Source organism: Tachysurus vachellii, chromosome 2, assembly GCF_030014155.1.
Source record: "Tachysurus vachellii isolate PV-2020 chromosome 2, HZAU_Pvac_v1, whole genome shotgun sequence".
Classification (NCBI taxonomy): domain Eukaryota; kingdom Metazoa; phylum Chordata; class Actinopteri; order Siluriformes; family Bagridae; genus Tachysurus; species Tachysurus vachellii.
Genome location: NC_083461.1, coordinates 12,009,503 through 12,035,263, shown reverse-complemented (window position 1 = coordinate 12,035,263; position 25,761 = coordinate 12,009,503). Strand labels below are relative to the sequence as shown.

The 25,761-nt window shown below is 37.5% G+C and overlaps 1 long non-coding RNA gene and 1 pseudogene across 1 annotated transcript; one reads left to right on the top strand and one right to left on the bottom strand.

The window, feature by feature from the left end:
- Window positions 1-6,494: 6,494 nt before the first annotated feature.
- Window positions 6,495-9,350, bottom strand: LOC132863904 (uncharacterized). Its single transcript, XR_009650163.1, has 3 exons — window positions 8,730-9,350; window positions 8,572-8,643; window positions 6,495-6,718 (listed from the first exon to the last, which is right to left on the bottom strand). It is a non-coding gene; the product is annotated as an uncharacterized LOC132863904 (long non-coding RNA).
- Window positions 9,351-13,173: 3,823 nt separating this feature from the next.
- LOC132863933 (GTPase IMAP family member 8-like) lies at window positions 13,174-19,322 on the top strand (annotated as a pseudogene).
- Window positions 19,323-25,761: the final 6,439 nt, after the last annotated feature.

Sequence of the window (25,761 nt, the reverse complement as noted above, 5' to 3'; positions counted from 1 at the left end):
AATACACAAAGGGGAAGTAAAAAAAAATTTTTTTTTTTTTTTCCCGCCGGGGGTTTAAAACTTCTATTTTAAAAATCAGTGATATTTTAAATTTTGGGGCCCGTGTATTTCAAAAAAAAATTGAATGTCAGAGTAGGGCAGAAAAAAAAATTTTTTTTACAAAAACCCTAAACTACAAAACGCGGTTTTTTCCTCATATTCACCCCGTCGGGGCGGTTTGGGGAAAAATTTTTCTGGGGACAGGGGGTTTTCTTTAAAAGGGGTTTTTTTTTTTGGGTTTTTTTTTTTATAAAATTTTTTTTTTTTCCACTTTTTTAAAATTTTTGGGGTTAAAAATATTCTAGGGGTTTTTAACACACTGAGATGGCTTCATTTGGGACCCCCTCAAGACCCCCAATTTTTACAAAAAATTTTTTAAAAAAAATTTTTTGGGAGTTGGGGTTTTTTCTATACCATTTCGAAACAAAAACAAAACACTACATTTTTGGGTTTTAAAGAAAAACGAATAGTTTGGGGAAAAATTTTTAAAACCCAATATTTTTGGGGGGTTTCCATTTTTCACATTTTTTCAAGTCCAAAGTAACTCAAATTTTCACCGTTCCCAAGAACATGAGGAAGGGGGGGGGGTTTGGGGTTTTTTGAAATTTTTTTAAAATTTTTAGAAACATAAAAATTTTTTTTATTAAAATTTTATACAGCAACAAAACAAATCCAGAAAAATTCATTTTAGGAAATTAAAAAAAAGCCAAGAAATCAAATGTAATTTAGGGGACAAAAAATTTAACCCTTTTTTAATTAAAAAAACAAAATAACTTTAGTTTCCCACCAACTCCATAAACCCCAAAAACAAAACAAACTAAAAATTAAAAAACCCCATAAAAAAACGGTTTTTTAAAAATTAAAAAACCCCCCCTTTTGGGTTTTGAATTTTACCCAAAAGGGAAAATAAAAGTCACAAATTGGACTAGGGCTAAAAAAAGCAAAACTTAGGATTTTTATATTCGAGCCCTTTACTCTAATCAGCAAAAAAAAAACAGCCAAAACTCAAGAAATTTTTTCGCCCCTTTTAAAAAAGGTTTAGCTTGGGGGGGTTTTGTTTTTTAAATTCAAACGGGGGCCCCAAAAATGGGCCGATTGATTCAAATTTTCTTTTTTTCTTTAAAAAAAACGAAGTTGGGACTTTTTAAAACCCCCGCACCTTTTTTTTCCTTCAGGCCCCCTTTAATTTGCAAAATCCTTTTTTGGGTAAAGGCTAATTTCACAAAACTATTGAATTTTAATTTTAAAAATTTTTAAAGGTGACCCACCAAAGTACGCTTTTTTAAAAAACACAACTACTAAAATTTCCATGTCTCCCAAATCTGAATTATCCAATTGGACCCCTGGGGGGCGGGGTTTTTTTGGGGAAAAAACACCTCGGAAAAGGGGGGTTTTTTTTTCTCAGAATATAAAAATCCCTAAAGAAGAGGGGAAAAAAGGGGGAAAAAAAAAGTGGGGGGGCCCCCCACCTAACGATGGGCCAGACTTTTCCCCCAAAAACACATCAAAACGGAAAAAAAAAAGAACTAATGCCCCCCCCGGTGAAAGTTACATCCAGCAAAAAAACAGTTGATTATCGCACTTACATACAACTGTACACGCAGCTTAATGTAAAAATAAATTTTCTACGTATTCATTTTTCCAATCATTTTATTTAGAATTTGTTTTCCTTTTGGGGGCCTTTTAATTTTTGGGAACCCCACATAAATCAAATTTTGCTAACAAATACATTTTTGGAAAGAGCTCAACGGGGAAAAACCCAACCGGCACAAAAGCTTTGACATTCCAAAACAAAAATGCAAATTGTAAAAAAAAAAACGCAAGGGAAGGAGTACTTAATGGGAACTCCAACGTGGAGAATTCACCCTTCGATACACTACTTTGCAAAAGGGCCCCGGGTTCAACTCAGGGGCCCCAACCCCCATTTTGCTTGTGTTTCCGTTAGAATTTCCTTATAAAGGAAAAAAACAAAGGACCCTTCCCTTTTTTGAAAAGTTTGGCCACCATGCGTTCACCGGGGGGGTTTGGGGAAAAAAAGAGCTTTTTTAAAAAAGGGGGAAACCGCTTTTAGGCAAAATTAACAAAGACCATGTTTCCAAAACAAAAAATCGCCCCGGGTTTGACGCTGGAAAAATTGATTTGGGGAACGTGGGGCATTTTGAAAAGGACCAAAAATTTTCAGAGCCAAAGAAAAGATGGGGGAAAACAAAGCAAAAGAGGGGAAAATCAAAAACACAAAGAGATCAACAGTCAAATCGAAAAAGTCAAAAACCCTGAGTGGGGTTTTCATTTAAACAAAAAAATATCCCTTGTGAAGGGGGGGTTTACCAAAAAGGGGTTAAACGGTAGAAACACACTTTTTTTACAATTTAAAGTAACACAAAAACTTCCGAACAGATTTTTTTTTTATTTTCAGATCACTTTTAGCTTAACATCTATCTTTGGCTCTAAAAATTTAGAACCTTTTAATTTTTGTTTTTTACAGGGCCTCGTCAGGGGTCCAGTCAACATGATTATTGGATGAAAAGCTGGAAAACCAAACTGAAAATTTTTTGGGAAAAACCTTTTTTTCCCCAAAAAAAATTTTAAACACAAAAAAAGGGGAAGTACAGGGGAAACGGGGGGGGTTCACTCAGGGGACTGGGCCATGTTTGGGGGAAAACCACTTGAAGCAAAGGCAGTGTTCACCCATTGGGTTTCCCAAAATGCACCGGGGGCCTTTTTTTTACCCACTTTTTTCCTCAAAAGAAAAAAATTTTTGGAATGCTAAAATAATCAATTTTTGGGGCGCGTCGGGGAACACACCCCAGGCTGTTCATACTGGGGCAAAAAGACAAGACAAAACTCACATAAGGAAGGAGCACTCATGCTTTAAAAAATTTAACAAACCATGTTTTTGGGGACTAAAAAGGGGAAAAAAGCACGAAAAGTCCCTAAAAAGAAAAATGAACAAAATGGAAATAACAGACTGCCTTTTTTTTAGACAAAGAAACTTAAAATTTAGAAAAATTCCCCTTCACAATCAACCCCACAAAGGGTTACACATCAAAAGAACACCCACCCTGGACCCCTAACATAAGGGTTTTATTTTATTTTATTTTTTTAATTTAATTTTAATTAATGGAAATTTTAAAAAAAAACATCAGTCTTTTCTTTTTTTAACAAATAAGTTTTTAAATTTTTTAGTTCTCCCACTAGAAGTTTTTTTTATTTGAAAAATGGTTAAAATACACCTTCATTAAATTTGTCAATCTGCTGTTCTGCCTAAAAATAAATAAATGTCAATTTGGAGATTTTTTGATACTTATTAAGAAAACTGTCTTATTCAACAGTGGATGATGATGATTATGATGATGATGATAAGAGCTCTGGCTTTGGCTCATCTCTATCAATGCAGCCTGTGACTTTTCCATCATTAAGGTAGGCAACATAATAAATGGACCATATTCAGACACATACTGTATGTGATGCACATTTCATTGGTATCTGACTAACGTTCATGTTTGCTTCAACCAACAGGGATATGTCACGCTCAACAAGTTCATTTCAGTAAGATCAGAACTCTGAGAGATCTGTCGTTTCCCATCCACTCTAAAGCAGATCCTGACACACCAGTTTTTAAATCTATAAGAGAACAAACAGAAGACAAGAGGCTGAAAACTGAGTTACAGAAAACATAAAATTAAGTGTACATAAAGTCTGAATACTTTTCTTATTATTTGTATTTAAGTATGACATTAGTATAAGGTATTATCTAAGTGAAGAATAAATGTCAGTAAACTTGTGTAATACCTAATTTGTGATTTATACCTTGTTATATATTTGTTATATACTTGGTGTAAGCAGAGAAACTTATATTAATAAAATGTACTCATAATTTGTACAAAAAACTTACAAAACTTATGTATTTATAGGTTGTGGGCTATGAAGGAGAAATACTTAAGGAACTAGGGCTCTATTTTACCACACTTTAAATGTGCTGTTGTTGTTGTTGTTGTTGTTATTGTTGTTGTTGTTATTATTATTATTACTTCTATTATTATCTGTACATACGTATTTTTTAACAACGTACTTTTGACAACTTTATCTTAACTGTATAATAAAGTAAACTTTTGCAAACATTGTTTTTATGTTTTTTGTACAGTAGGTCATACATTTATTAAACTGCCAAAACATTATAAACATGATTTGTAGTTTGAAAAACTGCATTTAGGGTTTGCACTGTAGACAAAGATAATCTAAATATTGCTCGCTCTTCTACTATAGTAATTTCATATGTACCGACACTGCCATCAGACAGTGTGAAGGATAGCTTCTATCAGCTATTAGTTGTCACCCTTCATCGTATTCCCAGGAATGACAAAATTATTCTTCTTGGAAACGTCAATGCTAGTATGGGATGAAACAGGTATTTATAGAGTGGTAGACACAGACATGGTGTTGGGTAGGTTAACACAAATGGTTTGAGGAAGCTACCACTGTTTAGCATGATCTCCCTATTACAAACACTCTATTTCAACTAAAAACTACATACAAAATGTATTGTATGCATCCACAACTTAAATACTGGCATGTGATTGACCTCATATGAAGAGCTGCAAAATGCTGGACAGATCACCATGTGTTAATGATCAAGCTTGGCATCAAAATGTGCCCCCCACAGCATCCTAAGAAAGCTAATAACAAGCAGATAAACTTTACACTATACCATGAAGACTATATTAGGCACTTAGAGAAGCATCTTGGCAAGTTATGCTGAACATTTTGAAACCCTCCTCAACCAACAGCCATCAACTGATTGCTCTATTCTTGGGCTAATCAGTCGATTATTAACTTATCATCCACCCCCCAACTTTCAAGAGGTGTTAGCAGTCATCATCTACCTCAAAAATAAGAAGTCCCATGGAGCTAATCAAACACGGTTTACCAGGATGATCTATCAATTCCTGCTGCAGGCCTGGGACCAGGAGAATATCCCTTTATCCCTTAACATGTTTGGAGTTTGGCATTTTGCAGTTGAATGCCATTATAATTTCTTGCAAAAACAAGCTTGTCAAATCTAGCTGTGGTGACAGTAATGACCTATTATTGCTAGCTGCTGCAGGTAAAGTCCTAGCAAGTCATGCTAACAAAATTGGTGGAGAACCTAACAGAATATCTGTTGCTGTTTGGCTGTCCAAGAAAATTTGTTAATATCCAATCACAGTTCCACAGTGCGATGGTGGCACGTTAGACTACAGAGGGACAGGAATCTGTAACTTTTAATCTACTGTATGCACTCTGGTAAAACAAGGGTGTGTGTTCGCACCAGTGCTCTTCAGCTCTTCCTGTTATTTTTCACAAAACCTCTCCATGACAGGCTGGAAAGCAATATTGTGATCATCATAACTTTCAGACTGGATGGAATTTTTTAATACGCAAGGCCTTAGCAGTGCAGGACCTTGAGTTGCAGTATTCTGACTATTGCGTGTTTGTGGTTCACACCCCAGAATATCTGTAAATCATCTTTTCCATTGGTGTGAAGGCCTACAGCATTGTCAGGGCTTGTCAGGCAACACTACCTACACTGTCCACTCACAATTGTTCCATCTATCAAATTCTTGGGTAATTTTCTCACTGAGGGCTGCAACATCAACCAAATAATCCACAAGCCTCTGTAGCCTTCGGCAATCACAGACAAAAGTTTTTTCAAACCAGGCACCTTCAACTACATAACTGCGTTATGAAGCGGTATGAAGACCAGCTAAAAAGTTAACTGAGGGCATGTTAAATCAACCCCTTATGACTGCTGTTAACTGTATCCTATTTAGAGCTCTGCCATGAAGGAATAGTGCATATGGAATTGGAGAGAAACATCAAGGTACTGCAAACTATTAGCCATTAGACACTAAAGATACCACTAAAGATACTAATAGCCATGACTGCCCCAGCTAACCATGCCTTCACCCGCCCAACATGCAGGTTTGTGGTTCATAAAGTCTGTGGATTACGGATTGGACATTAACGGGTTCTCAAAAGTTTTAACTATTCTCATACACGTGATTTGTCAGATGCAGCTGACATCGGAAGATTCTGTGGCCTTTTTTCTACCTTTTCTACCTTCCTTTTTTCTACCTCTCTGCCACTACACATTTTCCTAGGTCCCTGTTGCATTCTTGTATGTATTAATGTGTGAAATATAGTGGACATGAACATGAAGAGGAAGCAGGACTTCCTGCAGCTCAATACAGAAGCTAGAAAAACTGCAATGTTTCTAAAAATGTTTCCTTAAGCCTGTGTCCTTAACAACACTTTGTATTTCAACAAGATGTTATGAGTGTTTCTCTCTTTATTTTTTTAAAGAATGAATGTGAACTGGAAATCAATCATCCTTAACAGGCTTGTTTGTCATGATGGAGGTTTTAAATTGTTTCTAGGTATGAATGGTTTTGTTTTAATCAAGATAGACTTCCTGGGGGGTATTCCAGAAAGCAGGCTATGTGACATACCTGGGTATGTTTAAGGGTAAGTTCGTGGATAACCTCAACTTTCGGTCCCAAAAACGGAGGTAACTTTCTGGGTATGTATGTAACCATAGCAACTGACTCTCTGAAGATAACCTGCTCGGGAGCAGGTTATGTTTCAGTGTAACTTCGTTCCAGAAGGTTGGTGAGCATGGCGTGCCCTTTTGATGAGGATCCTGCGGACGTAGAAGCACAAATTATACGAGTTTTTTTCGTCGGGAGAGGGTTATAAGACCGCGTATTCATGTGTTTGCATACCCTAATGAATATTTGAAAGAGTGTTATCGTTTTTCAAAAGATTCGTTAGTTTATTTAACACGTCTTTTAAAACCGCATATCGCAAATGTGACAAACCGCGGTTCTGCGCTTAGCACAGAAAACATTCTGTGCATAGCACTTAGGTTTTTTGCGTCTGGCCATTTTTTGTACAGTGTGGGCGATTCAGAGCATGTGGGAAAGGCAACTGTGTGTAGAGCCGTTCGTACAGTATGTCTGGCACTTAAACAGTTCTTACCCACGTTTGTGCCACTTGCCCTGGCCATAAACCTCTGCTTGTTATTAAAGACGAATTCCACAGAGTGGCAGGTTTGTCCTTTGTAGTAAAATCTATGACGCATATTTAATATTTAGTCATATTATTTATATCTATACATGTATTCATTATGCGCACACACACACTTCATACTTCCATAACTTTCAGTTTCAGGGTTTCCAAATGTAATTGGGTGCATTGATGGCACTCACATTCCTATTAAAGCTCCACCAATAAATGAGGGAGATCATGTTAATAGGAAATCTATTCATAGTATCAATGTGCAGGTAACGACTTAATTTTTTCCCTTCTTAAAATCATTAAAGTCATTACTTTTTCCACTAACTAGGTAATATGTGAGGCAACCCAAATCATTACCAATGTCGAGGCAAAATGGCCAGGATCTGTGCATGCTGCCAGAATTTTCCGCGAGTCATAATTATGCCAGACATTTCAGCAGGGTATGTTTTGCTTTATACAATTGTTTTTTTTCCTTTTTACTATATTTGTGTTGTACACTTCAATCATTACAGGACAGTACAATGGTTACTTGTGGATGTACAATGTACATCCACAAGTACAATGGATACCCTTGTACAATGGATACCCTTGTCTGCCCTATTTAATGACACCCTACCCTGAACCTGAGCGTGGACCACAGACACAGTTTAACCTGGCTCACAGCTGAACACGGGCCAAGGTGGAGATGACTATAGGGATCCTCAAATCTCGGTTTCAGTGTCTGCGTGGGCTCCGGGTTAGTCCAGAGAGGGCATGCGAAATTATAGTGGCTTGTGTTGTGCTTCACAATATTGCCACTATAAGAGGAGAGAGCCACCCTCCTTGTATTGAGGAAGATGGCCCAGAGGAACACCTACAGATTTTAGAGGCCAACAGAGACTGAAGACTTTTGAGAGACAGGATCTGTCAAAATTACTTTCATTAATTTTTTTGCACTGGTCTGCCAGGCAGTGTATTTCTTTATTTCCTGAAAAACAATAAAAGTAAAATTCAATAAAATGTTTTTTTTATATTGCTTCACACACACACACTTTTAACATGCAACAGAATATAACATGCAACAGAATATTAATATTCAGCCAGAATATTAACTCACCTTAAGGCGATGCTCCAGTAATTCAATTTTAAGCGCTGCTTTTTTAATGAGGAGCCTTTTCTCTTCCATTTGAAGCTGTATATGGTCCATCTCCATGTCACTTTTTCTTATTTGTTTTTGAAGATGGACCTTATACAACTCCTTTGCTGGCAACTAGGAAGGTGGAAAAAATGTAATGAATGAGATTGTTTGGTCAGACAATAAAATTCAAATATGGACACCTGGACACAAATTCTCAGCCTGCTTAGATTGTGTGCTGAGGTTGAAGGACCCTCATCTGTGGGCAAATCCATAGGTACTGTATGTACTGTGAAAGGACAATGACAGTTTGTTACTCTAATGTAAAAAGGGGCCATACATTATAATGGTATGCATCATACCTCAGTGGATCTACCAGCATTGTCCACTTCTGTCACAGCAGATGTGGCCTCTTCATCGTCATCATCTTCATCCTACAGGAGAAATATTCAAGTATACATTATCTGGCAAAAAAAAAAACCTAAAAGCAACTAAAGGTACCTGACAACAAATCACTTACAACTGTGACAGACTGTGTTCTTTCTGTAGGGTCCAATAATACAATCCGTCCATCAGTATCTATAAGAACACACAACCCATTAAATTCTCAATATTATCAAAGAAAATAATACATGAAAAGAGTAACATGTCAGACTAAGATCACAGTAGCCTATACATCATATGCAGTTAAATAAAATAAGCCTACATAAAAATTAATCTTGTTCAAAAAGCCTTTAAGTGACAGAGATAGTAATTTATTAGGACAAAAAATGAAAACAAATCATAGAGGTAAACTTACATTTCACCATTTTTTCACCATCACTTGTGGTGCATGGTGTGTGCGATGAACTGCCCCCTGGAATGCCAGCAACCACTGGTCGCCCTTTATTAAGGGACAGAGCCAGCTCCTCAGATGGGGTGAGGGGAGGTGGTGGTGGGCCCCCGCCAGTTAGACGGGCTTCAGTCTTCTTTCTATTAGCTACATGACAGAATGAATATACTAAATCCTGTTATAATAATAGTTCAGTAATTGTGTAATCAAATATTACCTTTTTGCAGAATGTTTTTGTGTTTCATTTTGACTTGGCTTAAAGTTCTTGTGGCTCCAGAAGGATTACACCTTATTAAATAAGAAATATACATTATTATTTTAAAATAAAGAAATAAATGGCATGAAAAGTAAATGATTTCATAGTGATATAACATATTCAAAAGGATGTATAAGTCATTTATTTTGCATTATAATAAAACGGGAGCCAATACCAAATTTGTAATTTAATACACACGCATTTACTCTGTCCGTTATTTTTTGCCAAGCCAAGTCTCTTGCTTTAGCTGATGCAGCTGTATTGCTTCTTTTTAATATTATTGGCTTAAACTCCTCATAAGCGTGCATTAAAACCTCCAACTCCGCCTCTGTGAAATACGCCGCTCTCTTTTTTCGCTTTGAGTTTCCATGGTGACTCGTGAAATCGGCGATCCATTGAAAATGTCTTTATACATGCACCGTGCACGCGCATAAACTCTGGGTAACCAGTTGGAGGTTGATTAAACTAACTCTTCTCAGGTGTTTTGGAACCGACATACTCATGGTATGCCTGTAACCCAGAGGTTATGATTTATCAAATGGTAAGTTAACCAAGCTTTCTGGATGAATGGTTTTGTTTTAATCAAGATAGACTTCCTGGTGTTATCTGCATGTTTACTGGTATAAGTGCAATAGTGTCCATTTTATCAGTAAATGTGAGCCAGCCTTTCTATTAAATGCTATTTCAGATATATCCTAGTAATAAACCTGGGAACACAGATGTACAAATGTGCTGATGTGAATGCACTGAAAAGGGATTTAAGAAGACAAGAAACAAGCAGTGGATATGGACAGAGGTTAGAAGAGGTTTATCAGCCTCTTGGAGTATCTTTGTCTATTCACGTTTTTGTTTGTTTGTTTGTTTGTTCATTTGTTTGTCCTTCCGGTTTGTTAAATTGTAAAAAGCTGTCAATTACTATCATTTTCTTTGTTTAAGGTTTATTTGTTTTCCAGTCTTTTTGTTCATTCCACAACATTTCCATGCAGCATTAGTAAAGCTGGCAGTTTTCTGAATTAAAATGGAAAAGTAATATAATTTGATTAACGCAGTGGCCACATCACACCATTTACATTTACAGCATTTGGCAGATGTCCTTATCCAGAGCGACATGGAAAATGCTTTTAAGCCTTTATCATTGAATACATTAACTCCAGTTTACTAGGTTACAGACTTAAGATACCATGAGCCTAAATCAGGAGTTCCAGTCGGGACAGAAGTGAAGGTCCTGCAGATTTTCTTAATTCTTGTGGTAAAAAGAAGTAAAGTCTTCTGCAGTCAGGGAGGTTGTAGCAGGTGGACCTGTGTGGTTGAGTAAAGAAATGGTGATGTTGTGGAGCTTACGAGGGTCTTGTGTCGAAGCTTCAAGCTTTTCCTTGTACAGTAGAAGAAAGTCTTGGCAGAAGAGTCTGAGGAGAACTTGGACAGGAGTTTACGGTAAGAGTCAAGATCTGCATCACGTTGTGATTTCTTCCACTTTCTCTCAAATGATCTTAGCTCTCTTTGATTGTTGCACAACACATCTGAAAGCCTGGGTTTAGTGGAGAGAGGGCAGAGAAAGTCCATGATTGTCTAGTATGACTTTTTACAGATGTAATAATGTACTAATGAGATACAGGAACATACGCACCAGAACCAGCAGGTTCAGGGACAGCTTTTTTCCATCCACCATCACACTACTGAACTCTACACTACACCGCTAGATCACTACAAAACAAACACAAAACAAACCACTGTATATAACCTCTGTACAATACAAGTACATATTACTTAGTTTATCCATTTTACTCCTCATTACATCTACACTTTTTTTTAGCTATATGTATCTTTATATTATTACTGTACATTCTGCCCAACATTTCACATTCATCTATGTGTATATAACGTGTGTGTGTGTGTGTGTGTGTGTGTGTGTGTGTGTGTATATATACGTATATATATAATAGACTGTTTATTCAGCTTGATAACTCCTTAAATGCCATTAATCTTGTAACCTTTCACTCTGCACATTCCTCTTCAATGCCATAGCCTTAGAACCATTTCTGTAATTCTGTAATATTTATTTACTGTATACGCTTTTGTAGCCGGTCTGGCCCTCTGTGTCGTATCTGGCTACCGTTCTGCGTTGTGTTCTTGTGCGATGTAAAATAAGAGACCAGAGACATCTGCTGATTCAATGGCTGTGCTTTATCCAAAATTGCTGCATAAATCAGAAACATGCAGTTTTAACCATTGCACACTCGTCGCCTGCCCCTGCTCGCTCTGCTCAGGTCTCATTCGGCCTGAAGCGAGAGCATAATACAGGAAACATTGTATTTCACAATAACTATATATAGATAAGATAAGATGATAAATACCATATGTAAATTATATAGGAGAACTCAATTACTTATTACATATGTATCAGAAATAAGAACATTCTCATTAACAGTATCATCAAGTTTTTATACTAACATCTTAAGAGATATAGTTATATATACATACACATATAACCAACATGGTTATGCACCAAGAAAATAAAGAGATGGTTCCATACCTGCATAAATCAGAAACATGCAGTTTTAACCATTGCACACTCGTCGCCTGCCCCTGCTAAACATTCCGACACAAACACGGAATTAGCAACCACGCTTAACAGGCCAACTTTTATGCTAATGGACAACGTGACACTGCATTCCCTCAATTACAAACACAACTTCTGCTGCAGGTAAAACACTTTCATGTTACATCGTTTTATTGTACATATATATTCTTCCGATATTTTAACTAACAAGGAACCATTATTTAACAATAACATTTTATTATTTTTCCACATTATAAACCGGAGCGCTTAAAACACCAACCTCGCTCTGCTCAGGTCTCATTCGGACTGGAGCGAGAGCGCGTGGTGCTGACGTCACAGACGAAATGCCCACAAAACTTAAAAAATAAAATAACTTTACTGTTCCTTTTTCCCTTTTTATTCTTCGAGTACATCGTTATTAATCTCAACCAAAAGCAAGGATTTTGCGTGAATTAAAAATAAATTAATTAATACACATCCCTTTTAACACCGGTTACACTTTCATATATACCACTTGCTGTAAATATGCTAGATATTTATCTGCACTTTTGCCCGACTGCTAGATTTTGCACTTCTGGTACAGTAGATGCCAAACTGCATTTCGTTGTTGTGTACCTGTACTATGCAATGACAATAAAGTTGTATCCATCCATATATATATATTCTATCCATGTCACTCACAGCCTGACCTTCAAGCCATCACAGATTCCACTGTTTCAGGTGCTGAAAGCTGTGGGTGTGACTGAATAGTTAGTGAGGGTGTAGTGTGTGAGAGAGTAAATTTAATTAAATAATGTTGAACTGGAGGTGAATTAAGTCTCCTTGCTCAGATTCTACAGTGAATGTTCCCCTCGATTTTATGTACATTTTTATAATGGAATATAATAGTATGCAATTTTAATATTTTGTGAATATATATAAAATAATACCAGAGAATGAACAGTGAACTGTTAAAATATGCAGTCACTGTTCTGCTACCTTTTTTAGGTATCAGCAACTTTAAAAAAAAATCTAGATGTGTATTTGTTTGATTAGATGAGAGTTAGATTACACAAACACATTGGGATTGTTGTGGAGTTTGTATATTTTAATTTACCAGAAGATTTTAGCGCAAAAATAAAATCACCTGACATTTCCTCATTCTCCGTTGTTTTGTTGGGCAGGTTGGTATTTGGTATGTGACTAAAAATGTTTTTTTATCTTAGAGTCTGTGTTGAGTTTTTGGTTTCATTTTCTCCACAATGTAGTCCATCCAGTTTTCTGAGTACACCAGATTGTGTTTTTGTACACTCTTCATTTCTCACTGTACTGTGTGAGGAGTGGTTCGGCCATACAGATCAAGATACAGGTAAATTAAAAAGACATTTTTACTCATTTTCTTTAGTTTAATAGACCAAATATGCACAGTGATTAATAAATCAGCTTAATGTTTGGTCTGTGTGATTTTCAAAATCTACCTTGAAATTCAGGAGTAAGGGCAGAAAAAACAACTGTTCTTATAAAGACTTTTAATAATACATCTGGTTACTGTACATCCTCATATCAACTAAAGATAGTGTGTGTGTGATTTATCCTGTGTATGATTTCTATTTTTAAATGATGGAGTACATTAAAAGTTCTGTGTACTTGTTTATCCATCTCTACATTTTGAGTGTGAACATATTTCTATGTTGTGACAGCACTGAGAATGGCTTCAATTGGAGACTCACCTCAAGAGTCAGGTAAATTTCACAAATACTTCTTAAACTATTGGTCAGTTGTCATTGTTTCTCTGATCATGTGTGTAAAGCAAATAGCAAAAACTTTAGCATTAATGCTCAACATTACAGTGCATTGTATAATTATTCCACCACTATGAAATTTGCAGTTAATGTGTCATGTGATCTTGATATAAACACACCTGTTTCTAGAAGAAGAATGTTGTGAAGATAACATACATTAACAAACTTCACCACGAAGATTACAAGAGGTTACAAGAGTAATCCTTGTAACGTCTCATCATACTGAAAACACCAAACCACAGTGAATCATGGTGCTGGGAGCATCATGCTGTGAGAATGCTTTTCATCAGTATAAACTGGTCAGGGTTGAGGACAAATATTTTTGTAACCAACAAGGTTTTATCACCTTATGATTGTACATTTAAATGTTAGACATGTTTAGTAAATTAAATGATAAAGGCCATTAAGGTTGCTGAATGTGTCAACAAATGCATAAAATCTAGGTAAGTGGGCACTGTACAGTGCCTTGGAAAGGTTTTCAGTGCCTTTAAATGATTTAATAAGATTTGGATTATTAACTACTGTAATATGCCATTATAATACATTTTGACAGAAAAATACATTAGTTGACAGAAAACCTTACAGAATAATGATTAAATTATTCTGTATGCTGCTTTCTTAACTAGTAAACTATTCAATAACATAGTCTGTCTGGGTCTTTTTTTATTGGGTCTATTATTATGTCTGGGTCTATTATTATTTTTGTGCACTGTTTGGGAATGATTTTTCACTCATTTGTCCTGGCAAATTGGCTCCAGACTTCAGGTTGGCTGTTGTAGACACAAAAAAGGTACTAAAGGAGGTTTTAAAGAAAAAATTCCCAAAAGCATAATGTTGCCACCACCATATTTCACTGTAGGGATGATGTAGAATAAGATATGGAATGAATTTAGATTGAGTCACACTTAATGCTTTGAATCTTATGCAGTTCTCAATGTTGGTCTCTTCACACTGAAAAACAGAATGAAATACATAGGTATGTTTATTATTGGTTATTCAAATATAAATTAGATGAATTCCAGGGGGATAAATACTTTTGCAAGTCACTGTATACTGTTTTGCATATATGCTATAGCACAAAGAAGTGTTTGCATCTACTGTATTTCCTTGTTTTATCATTAGCGTGACAGGCCACATGTACTGCTTTATAACAAGATCACATAACTGACTATAAATTTCACATGTCTCTCAGATCTGAGGATTATCATAATTGGACCCCGTGAGGTAAACGTGGCTTCAATTGGAAACATCATCCTTGGGAGAGAGGAGTTTGTATCTCAGAATAGTAGCAAGTGCATAAAGAGAGATGGAGAGATAGCTGGTAGAAAAGTAACAGTGGTAGTCCCACCTAATCGATGGTCCAGACTTCCTCTGATTGACACATCAAAACGAGATAAACAAGAACTAATGCTCAGTATGATTCTGTGTGAGCCTGGACCTCACGCCATCCTTCTAGCTATTGGTGAGGAGGAGGTCACAAAGGACATGGCTCTCTCAATGGAGGAGCACACAGAGCTTCTTGGCCAGGAAGTTTGGGATCATACAATATTATTATACTCATGTGGCAAACAGCAAGGAAAATGTGTTAAGGAATCAGGAGAAGCTTTCAAGAGGATTGCAAATAAATGTGGACACAGATATCACATTCTCAGTGACACAAATCAGGGTGATAGTATTCAGGTCAGAGAACTACTAAAGAAGATAGATGACATGGTACAGAAAAACAAAGGCAAACACTATGAGATACACGGGAAGATCTACCTTGTTCAGAAATGGAGGGAAGCTGAAGATAAACGAGCAGAACAAAGGCTACAAAAGACAAAGGAACTGAGAGAGATGCTGAGATCAAAAATGGGTAAGTAGAATATTACATATTTATTATAATATCCATTGTTGGTAAATCAGACTTATGATCACTCATCCTGTCTGTAGGATTTAAGGAGATTATATGTACATTTTTAAAAATGCTCTTACTTTTAGAACAAAGCAACTTTAAGCTGCTTCGGAGCTTGTGATGTGTGAGAATAAAAAGCTTCTTTCTACACAGTGTAATCAGAACACTTACCAAACACTAGGATTAAGTCCAGAACCTCTTGTTTCCAGCTAGAGCTTGTGTGGTAGAGTACAGTTATCTGATCCTGATTGCTGTATAAGGTTTGATCATCAATGCCACAGAGTATCTGTACTCATTGTCTGGAATCAGTATACAACACAGAGCCAACAGCTCATGCTGGCTAACTAAAGTTATCTATCCAGCTAAAAACGTCTGTAATATCACATCGGTGACAGAACAACTGTACACTGCAGCTTTAATGTAAATAAAAATAGCCAGCTGTTAGCTTATGTCAATGTTCCATATCATTTCTTTATTAAGAATTTTGATGCCATTCTGCACTTTATTTTTATAGGAAGCACAAGCCACAGTTCTGAAATCAGAATTTTGCTAACAGGATATCAGTTTTCTGGAAAGAGCTCAACAGGAAACACAATCCTGGCACAGGAAGAATTTGTGACATTTCCAAATAAGAGGATGTCAAAGTGTGTAAAAAGTGAAGGAGACGTTCAAGGAAGGCATGTTACTGTAGTGGATACTCCAGGACGATGGAGAATTCACCCAGTCGAGTACACTACTGAGCTTTGCAAGCAGGAACTGGTACTTAGCGTAACTCAGTGTCCTCCAGGACCCCATATTTTGCTTGTGTTTGTTCGTTTAGACATTTCATTATCTGAAAGGAACAAGAAGACAATTGAGGGTCACTTCCAGCTTTTTGGTGAGAATGTTTGGAGACACACCATGGTACTGTTCACCTGTGGGAACTTTCTGGGAGAAACAACGATTGAGCAGTTTATTGAAACTGAAGGGACAGCTCTGCAGTGGCTAGTGCAGAAATGTAACAACATGTACCATGTGTTCAACAACAACAAAAAGGATGATCGCTCTCAGGTTTCTGAGCTGCTGGAAAAGATTGATGAGGTTGTTGCTAGTAACGGTGGTGGCCATTTTGAAATGGACCAGAAGATTTTGCAGGAGGTCCTAATGAAGAGGAAGCTGGCAGAAGACAAAGCTAAAGAGAGGAGACTGATGGCAGAAGAGGCACAAAGAGGATTAACTAGTTCAGTGTCTGAAAAAGGTGACAAAAGTACCATGAATGTGGTCATTTTCATTTGTAAATGATAACAAATGTTAACAAATATTAATCCACTTTGTTAAACCTTTATTTTCATTTACTTTAACTTTACTAAATGATTAATAATTGAGTCTTAATGCTACAAAGATATGCAGTGAAGGGATTGAAAAAAGGACCGCTGTCTCTATGAAACCGGGCAAGAATCAAGCGCATCAAATACTTTGGGGGATTGGAGATGTCACGCTTGCCTGTCTTCAAAACTTGAGAGCCCTGTAACTATATGCTCAGTCTAATTATTAGAGATTCATCAGGAGAATCAGAACTTTCATAGGACTCTGATTAAAGATAAATGGCTGGCTGTTTATATCTTGTATAGTATAACAGGATAGAAACACACAATGTTAAATGTAACTACAAACTACTTTCCTGAGCATGATTTTTTTTTTTATTATTCAGGATCACTTTTTAGCTTCATTACATCATATCTTTGTGTTCTCTAAATGCATTGAGAAATCATTTCTGAATATTTCTGTTTGCTTACAGGAGCCTCACCTAGTGATCCTGAGGTCAACATTGTATTAATTGGTTATAGAAAAGCTGGAAAGACCACAACTGGAAACATTATGTTAGGCAAAAACCTTTTTTCCAGACAAAAGACTTTTCAGAGTGAGCAGCAACATGGACAAGTAGCAGGAAGACAGGTAGTTGTAGTAGACACTCCAGGCTGGGACTGGGTCCATGATTGGGAGGAAACAGCTGAGCTTGCCTGGCAGATAGTGCAAAGAGTTCACACTCATTGTTCCAAAGGTGCACCAGTTATTTTCCTTTTGTTTGTACGAGCAGCTTTTTCCTTCAAAGAGGCAAACAGATGCATTGCTGAAGAATATCTGAAACTTCTTGGTGACTGCGTCTGGAATCACACCATAGTGCTGTTCACTACTGGGGCCTGGATGGAAGACATAGACATAGAACTGCACATTGAGAGTGAAGGGGATGCACTGCAGTGGCTTGTAGAAAAATGTGGGTACAGAATACCATGTTATGGACACTAAAGGAAAGAAAGCAGCTGTACAAGTCCCTGAACTGATGAGAAAGATTGAACAAGTAGTGATAAATAACAAGAGCTGTCCTTTTCAGTTAGACAAAGAAATCTGTCAGAAATTTCAGAGGCAATGTTCCACTGTCAGCAATCAAACCTCACAAAGGATGTTACACGTCAGAAAGGAACACGGCAGCATGCGCTTAGATCCACCTCACAGTAAGTTTTTTTTAAAAATTCATTTTATCATGAAAGTGCAGTGGTATAATAGTGTTGATTGTGTTCTAACCAAATTAATAATTTAAGTATGTTCTTTAAAGACTATTTTTTTTTACAGTTAAAGTCATGAGTTTCAGAAGACTGAATTTGAAATTGTGACAATTACACCAACCCTGGGTCCTGAAGGGCCACAGATTTGTGTTTTATATGTAGAATATGTAAAATAAGTTAGAACGCTAAACACTGCATTATTTTAAAATAATGTATAACGGCTAAAATATTCCTAAATTAAATAAATCTATTTAATAATTAAAATAAATATCATTCTACTGGTTTCTTAACACTTATTCATGAAACTTTGTCTTATTCAACAGTGGATGAAGATTGTGATAAGAGCTCTGGATATACCTCAGCTTCATCTCTGCTGTATGAGACTTCATCTACTCCATCATTAAGGTAGGCAAAATAACGAACAGAACATGTTCAAACACATAAAAGATGCACATTTCAATTGTTTCTGATTAAAATTAATGTTTGCTTCAAATATAAACCAACAGGGATAGATCACGCTCAACAAGTTCACTTCAGTAAGAGCAGAACTCTGAGAGATCCGTCGTTTCCCATCCACTCTAAAGCAGACCCTGACACACCAGTTTGAAAAGAGAACAAGCAGAAGACAAGAGGCTGAAAACTGAAAAAACATAAAAAAAAAAGGAATGGATTTTAAGCAGAATCACTCACAAATACAAAGTAAATGGATATAAACCATTGTATTTTTATCATGTGTATTTTAATCCAGTGTCGGATGATTAATTAGGAAATGCAAATAAACATCTAAAAAAAAAAAAACTATCAACAACAAGTGATAAAGAATCTACCAGCTTGTAGAACATCAGCATATTTTACTTAGTATTATATCTATAGTCATTCTGGCTTTCCTGTGTGTGCAATAGAATAATTTGAGATTATAATGTTCTTTGTAATTCTAAATTGTATTATTTGTAATTCCATAACCTTGGTATAAGGTATCATCTAAGTGAAGAATGAATGTTAGGAAAAAACATTTGTGATATTAAAGTAATAATTTATACATTATTACTCAGGGTTTAAACACAGCTACTTCCGACAAATCCTATATGTCTTGATATGTTATGACCAACAGAGGGGGATATGCTACATGAAATAGGGCTCTTTATTTAACCACACTTTAAATGTGAGGTTATTATTATTATTATTATTATTATTATTATTATTATTATTATTGTTGTTGTTGTTGTTGTTACTACAACTTCTACTACCTGCACATATTCATACTGTACTTTGGCAATGAGAGCATGTATCTTTTATCCAATATCTTAATTGAATAATAAATTAAATATTGGCACACAGAATATGTTTTCTGATTTAAACTGATAAAGCATTAGAAATATAATTTGTACTTTGGCAAATCCACTATTCATCTGCAGTCATTTTGGTTTCATGTATGCAAGCGATTCTGTTTAAAGGTCAATGTTTGTGTAGGTGGCACATGCCATTCTGACCTGGTGAGTGTTTTAATAGATAGGAAATCAATTCAGTTTATTTGTAAAGCACTTTTAACAACTGACATTGTCTCAAAGCAGCTTTACAGAAGTATAGAAATAGAATAAAAATTTGGAAAGTTTAAAATTAAATTACAATTTATCTCTAACATCTATCACTAATGAGAGCATAAATCCCTAAAAAGCCAGAGGTGTCTGTGGCAAGGAAAAACTCTGAAATGATATGAGGAAGAAACCTTGAGAGTGTGGGAATTTTTAATAAAATAATGCAAAAGTACACCACGGACTAGGGGAAAGGTGAGAAGGAGAGAAGAATACACAGCAAGAGTCAAGGCCATTAGAAACAAGCAGGTCCTAGGCGTAGGTCATCAAAAGTAGTAAACGATTAACCACCCCTATAGGCTAAGAATACACAGAAACCAACACACACACACATACACACACAGAGGCAGAAAGGACACGCGCACACAATATTAAGGCCCAAAACTGAGCAGAAGGGTTTAATAGGGAGATGCAAAATCATAAGGAGTCACTTCTTAATATAAAATGGTTTGACAGCATAGCGAGGAGGATATTGAGTCTTTTTGTTAACACGCCATGGAGCTTGAGTAGCCTGAGTGCGTGTGGATGGAGTTGGAAGAGTCTGAGTAGACTTGGTGACAACTGTAGCAGTCTGTGTTGAGACATCGACCCCCTTAACAGCAGATGTGTCGCTGGGTCGACCACGACTCTCCATATCCTGGATATAATGAGTAATGACCTCAGTGAGAAGATCAGCAGTAGGTGAAGGTGTAGAGTGGTCAGTTTCATCCAAAAGGTGTGCTACCCATGCGGAGATTGAAGCTAGAACACACCACAAATAGAGCCTCAGCAAGCATATACAAATACTCTGGCCACTGGGTTAATAAGTAAACCAATGACTACTGCACACCACATCCAGAGAGACTGAACAGTAGAAGAACCGGTTTTGAATCATATAGAAGAGAAAATGCTGGAGTACAAGAAAATCCATACATACCCATGAACAAGTGTGTTGTGCTGAGTTGTGTTAAAGAAGACCATAGAAAAAGAGAATGAGTCTAAAAGCACATAAAACCAACTTATAAGCTCCATGGCCTGATGACGTAGGCCCAAGGACTATGGGGACGGGGCCCCTTGGTTGGGAAATAATGGGAATTTAGAGGGCCTAATGCGTGGGCAAAATATTGACCCAATGTATGGGCAAAACATTACAAATTGGAAATAATGGTAATTTCCTAAGCGGGTGAAACTGTGTACGTGAGCGGTATTATGATTGGATAACGAAGGGGGTATGGTAAAAAGGGGGGCATGTCAGAACTGTATATAAACTTATTTCAATCAGCAGTGCTTCGGTGCAAGTCTCGTCTACTGGACAAACTTGTATCCCTGGTACCAGCTGGTTAATTGCTGTCTATACTGTCTGTCAATAAACCTACCTCAACTGAATCCAGTCTTCGTGAGTTTGGCTGATCATTTCTTCTCTGAAATTTTACTTAGAACTGTTGTTTAAACTTATAGTCAGATTGCAGGAGCTAGCCTGGGCCAATGTAGGGTGGAGTCGGTTTTCTCCCACATTGTTTTGGCGAGCCAGCCAGGAGAGTCCACGGGGACCCTGAACCCCGGACGTGGGGAGCCATAGCGCCGCCGTCCAGACCAGACAACTTTGGCCATCATAGGAAAAGGTAAGCAGAACGCCTGTTAGATCAAAGTTTCTGCTATAGTCTTGTGTGGTCTGTACGGCCGGAGCGGCCCCATTTTTGGGACGGACCAGTTCCGTGACTCTCCTAAAAAGAACCTAGTAAGAAGTTTGATTTTATAAAAGATCCAAAAGATTTATTAAAGTGTGATTGACCTATAGAGAATCCAAAGGATTATTAACAAGAAATCCTTGATAAGTAGATCCAAAAGATTTTATTAAAAGTTGTAATTGATTCGTAAAACCAAAAATTACTGCTCATTTTCATGAAAGATATAAAAGACTGGATTTGGGAGAGATTATGTGAAGTTTGCAAACATTGATTGGTAGAAAAGTATAGGTGAGATCGCGAGTAATAAGTGTATGTGCACATAAAGGTTATTGTTTAAATCTGCGGCTACCGCTGTCCATGAGTAAGGACAGGTCTGAACGGGCAGATAAGTGTAAGTTAAGGTTTCCCGAGATACCGCTGGGGTACGTTGCAGCACAAAGGTGAATAGAGGAGAAAATAGATTCATTGTCTTTATACAGAGAAAGAAAAAGCAAAGGTGAGCAGAAAGGAGTGAGTAAAAAGGCTCATTGCGGGCTGTCAAGCGAGACGGCAATTTGAGTGTTTGTTTCTCTGTATAAACAGCTGCCCCAGGGCTGCATGGTCGGAAGGATCTGAGATACCGCTGTGAAGGGCACAGGGCTGCTTGGTCAGATCAGTGTGAAGATATTGTGTTAAAAGGCTCGCGAGAAAAGCACTGAAGTGAAATTCCATTGCTGTGTATGATTTTATGTGTAAAAAGAGCTGGAGTTGAGTTGCATTGCTGTATGTGTGGTCTTATGTGTCAAAAGCAGATCTACATTACTGTGTGTATGTATATGTGATAAGAATGGATTTGTATGGCCATGTGTGATTGCTGTGTGTGATTTTCTATGACAAAAAGCTGGTTTCTCTCCTGTGTGTGATTTTCTGTGACAAAAAGCTGATTTCCTTGCTGAGTGGTTTTCTATGACAAAAAGCTGGTTTCTCTGTGATTTTCTATGACAAAAAGCTGGTTTCCCTGTTGTGTGTGATTTCCTATGACAGAGAGCTGATTTCCCTGCTGTGTGATTTTGTATGACTAATCTGATTTCTCTGCATTGAGTTTCCTAATGTATATTGACAAATACTGTAAGGAATATTGTCTTATTTGTTTTTGTAGGTGTTGGTGTATTACCAGTGCATTTCCTAATGTGTGTTAGTGTAGGAATACTGTCTTATTTGCTTTTATAACTGTTGGTGTATTACTAGTGCCCCCGCCGAGCATCGTCAGTACTGTTGGTTGCCATAGAAATAGCCCTTATTTTGCATATAGTGGCCCATAACACTGTATAACACTCATTTACGTGCTCAGTAAAGGGACTCCTGAAAGAGCCCCAGTAATAGATTGCAGAAAAAGTGCAAATAATATAAAGATTAAACAAAAATACGTGTTAAATATAATACTGTAAAAAACATTTAATAGGACTAAGACAAAGTAAAAACAGCCCCGAATGACGCTTCACATGTTGGTTCCCTGCTGTGTAGGCATCGAAGAAGGCAATAACGTTACCATAGCCTCAGAGATCTGTCGCACAGTAGCTCCTAATCATCCAATTGTGCAGCTGTTGTTAGAAAACCCATCTTATGATTTAACAGAGAACAGACTAGAAGGCGATAAGCTACACCTCATAAGATACAGATTAATTAGATCCCACAATCAATATAGACTAGTGATAAGATACGTTGAAAGCATCATTGAACCAGAAGAAGAACCCCTAAGGTAATATTCCAAAACAAAACGTAGGGTTAAACCTGGACCCACATTGAACATAGAATAATCAAGTCCCTTACGTATGACTACATGGTGGTACACCGTTCTAGCATTATACCCAAGTTTCTTGAGTTTTGAGGAAGAATATAGGAGCCAGGTTCCCCCAAGAATATTGACGGTATCTTGATGTTGTTACTCCTTACCAATCCAGGTCATGACTTAATAATCACCCAGTATTATGTCGAAGGCCGACGTGTTAGAAGATTTAAGCTCCAGTATTTTCCAGGTGGCTACATAGTGGTAGTTACTGAGTTTTATGACTGTCTGCAGTGTAGAAATAGTGAAACACCAGAAGAAAACTAGTATCTAAAGGACGAAGCAGAGTAAAAGCCCCTGTAAAAGTAATTCTCACGTGGTACTGTTGGCTCCCTCTGGTGGTTGAGAGTCTTGTGTCGGACAAGTTAAATAGTTGATGGCACCACAAGATATACTTATAGAAACGAAAGGCATAAGAACACACTTTTGGGACGAGCGCACATTTAAAGATAAGTGTGGAGTTGAAAGGTGGCAGTCGAAAGAATTAATTGCTGCTAAATTGTGGTATCTGACTAAGTGGAATAACTTGCTGAATTTACAGGTTGAGTTTCCTGAGATTGATTGGACAAAAACATTCAAAAAACTTTGGGAACCCACACTCCTGAGCCCAATATTACGGAGACTGGTGGAAGATCCCAGTGCTACTAAGGCCATCCCTTTGTTTGATTTCATAAAGGATCCAGACAGTGAAGAAGACGAGCCTGCGATAGATTTCGATCAAGCTCGACCTATCCAAAACAACTACTGCTCAGGACTTACAGCAATAGTTACTGTAGAGTTAAGGAGTGTGAATTGGTAGAGAGGATTGGCAGTATCTTCATTGATAAGATAAACACATTATCAGAAGTATATAGGAGGAAGAAACCAGTCAGACCAGCGATAACTGTCAAGCAGATAAACGTACATTTGGTTTGGTCAAAACACAACCAGAACTTAGGAGAAAGAAGCAGCACCCACAGAGCGTGACAAGGGTGCGTCATGGGAAAAGTAATAACAACAAGTCAGCCAACACCGGTGGAAGTGGTGATTGCTAAACACAAAACAGATGAAAAGTACATTAAAAAGTGTATGATGAAATGGCATGATAGGACACAGGGAGTGTTGCAATGGCCTAAGGAAGGGACATTTAGGCTAAAAAGGTGTGAAGAAGTGAAAGAAATGTTGCGACATTGGAAAGTAGGGAAAGAAGATGATAAGACGAGAGGAAAGAGGATAAAGAGGCTAGAAATACTCAGCTGGTTTGAAGAAGAAGGCAAAGAAATAGAGAAAAGAGAAGAAGAAATACAGAAAGTGATACAGAAAGAAGAAGAGGAAGAAAAGAGACGACAAGAGGGAGACGGGTGCAGTGAGGAAAAGCCCCCACCCTATACGACACATCGTGGACTGCAAACACACAGAAAGCGATATCCTGGGGTAACACAAATGGTGGTGCAAGAAAACGATGGGAAATGGACGAAAATTGAAGGAACAATAACTGAAGAGTTAAGCTGTCCGGAGACGAAGATGGAGTTGAATCAACATGTCATCTGGACAGTATAACAGAAGATCAAGATGCACCCATAACAGCTAAAAGAAAGCTGCAGCTGGATGGATTAAGAGAAGAGAGTAACAATTATCTGAAAGAAATAGGTCTCTCCACCAGCACACCCTCGGCACCAGAGGAAAGCGAGATGGAAGAAGAATGTCAAGCTAACAACACCCGAGATGAAGAACACTCTACAGATCAAGGACGATGGAGAGAAATATCAGAAGAAGAAAGCACCAGAATCAGGACAACACCAGATAACAATGACGAAAGAAATACAAATGGACTTGTTGAAAGAAGAGTGAAGGGAACACTGTACATAGAGCCAGAAGCCACAGCATTGAGAAGAAAGGAAGATCAACAACTGCAAGAAGAACTGGTAAAGTCACTCAACCGACTGGAACAGCAATTGAAACACACCGAGGAAATTGATGCATATGCTAAAAGGACACTGGAGAAAAGTTCTGCAGAAATGGAAGAAAGAATGCGACAAATAGAAGAAGCAATTCAACGAGAAGATGACAACCTAACCGAACTGGAAAGGAAAGAGAATCGCAGACGCTGGGAGAGTAACTGGCCTAGTAGTGGACGCCGGAAAGGTCAACAAGAGAAGCCGGAGAGTGCACAACAGAGAAAGTCAGGAAGACCGATAAGGGCGTCACGAAGATTTGGGACAGAAGAAGACCTACCAGCGACTGTGATGGAAGAACCAGAAGTGAGCCAGTGTCCCTTAATAGCCAAGGGAGGAGAAGTGCGTTATGTGCCCTGGTCATTTATGGATATGACTGGGTTAGCAAACCAACTCCCAGACATATGCCAGGGAGGGCAGAAATGGATAACAAAGTTTGAAGAAAAAACAACTGGCCACCTGCTGGCAGTCGGAGATATCAAGGCCATACTGGCCCAAGTGATAGGAAAAAGTAAGGCGACTGAAATATTGTCTGAAGCAGGACTGAAGAATACGATGGATTCACAGAAAGAGACGACGACTTAGCCTTTGGAGCCTACAGAAATCGCGTGTGGGATGCAATACGTGACATGTACCCCACCAAGATGGACCCAGGTAAACTGGAAGCC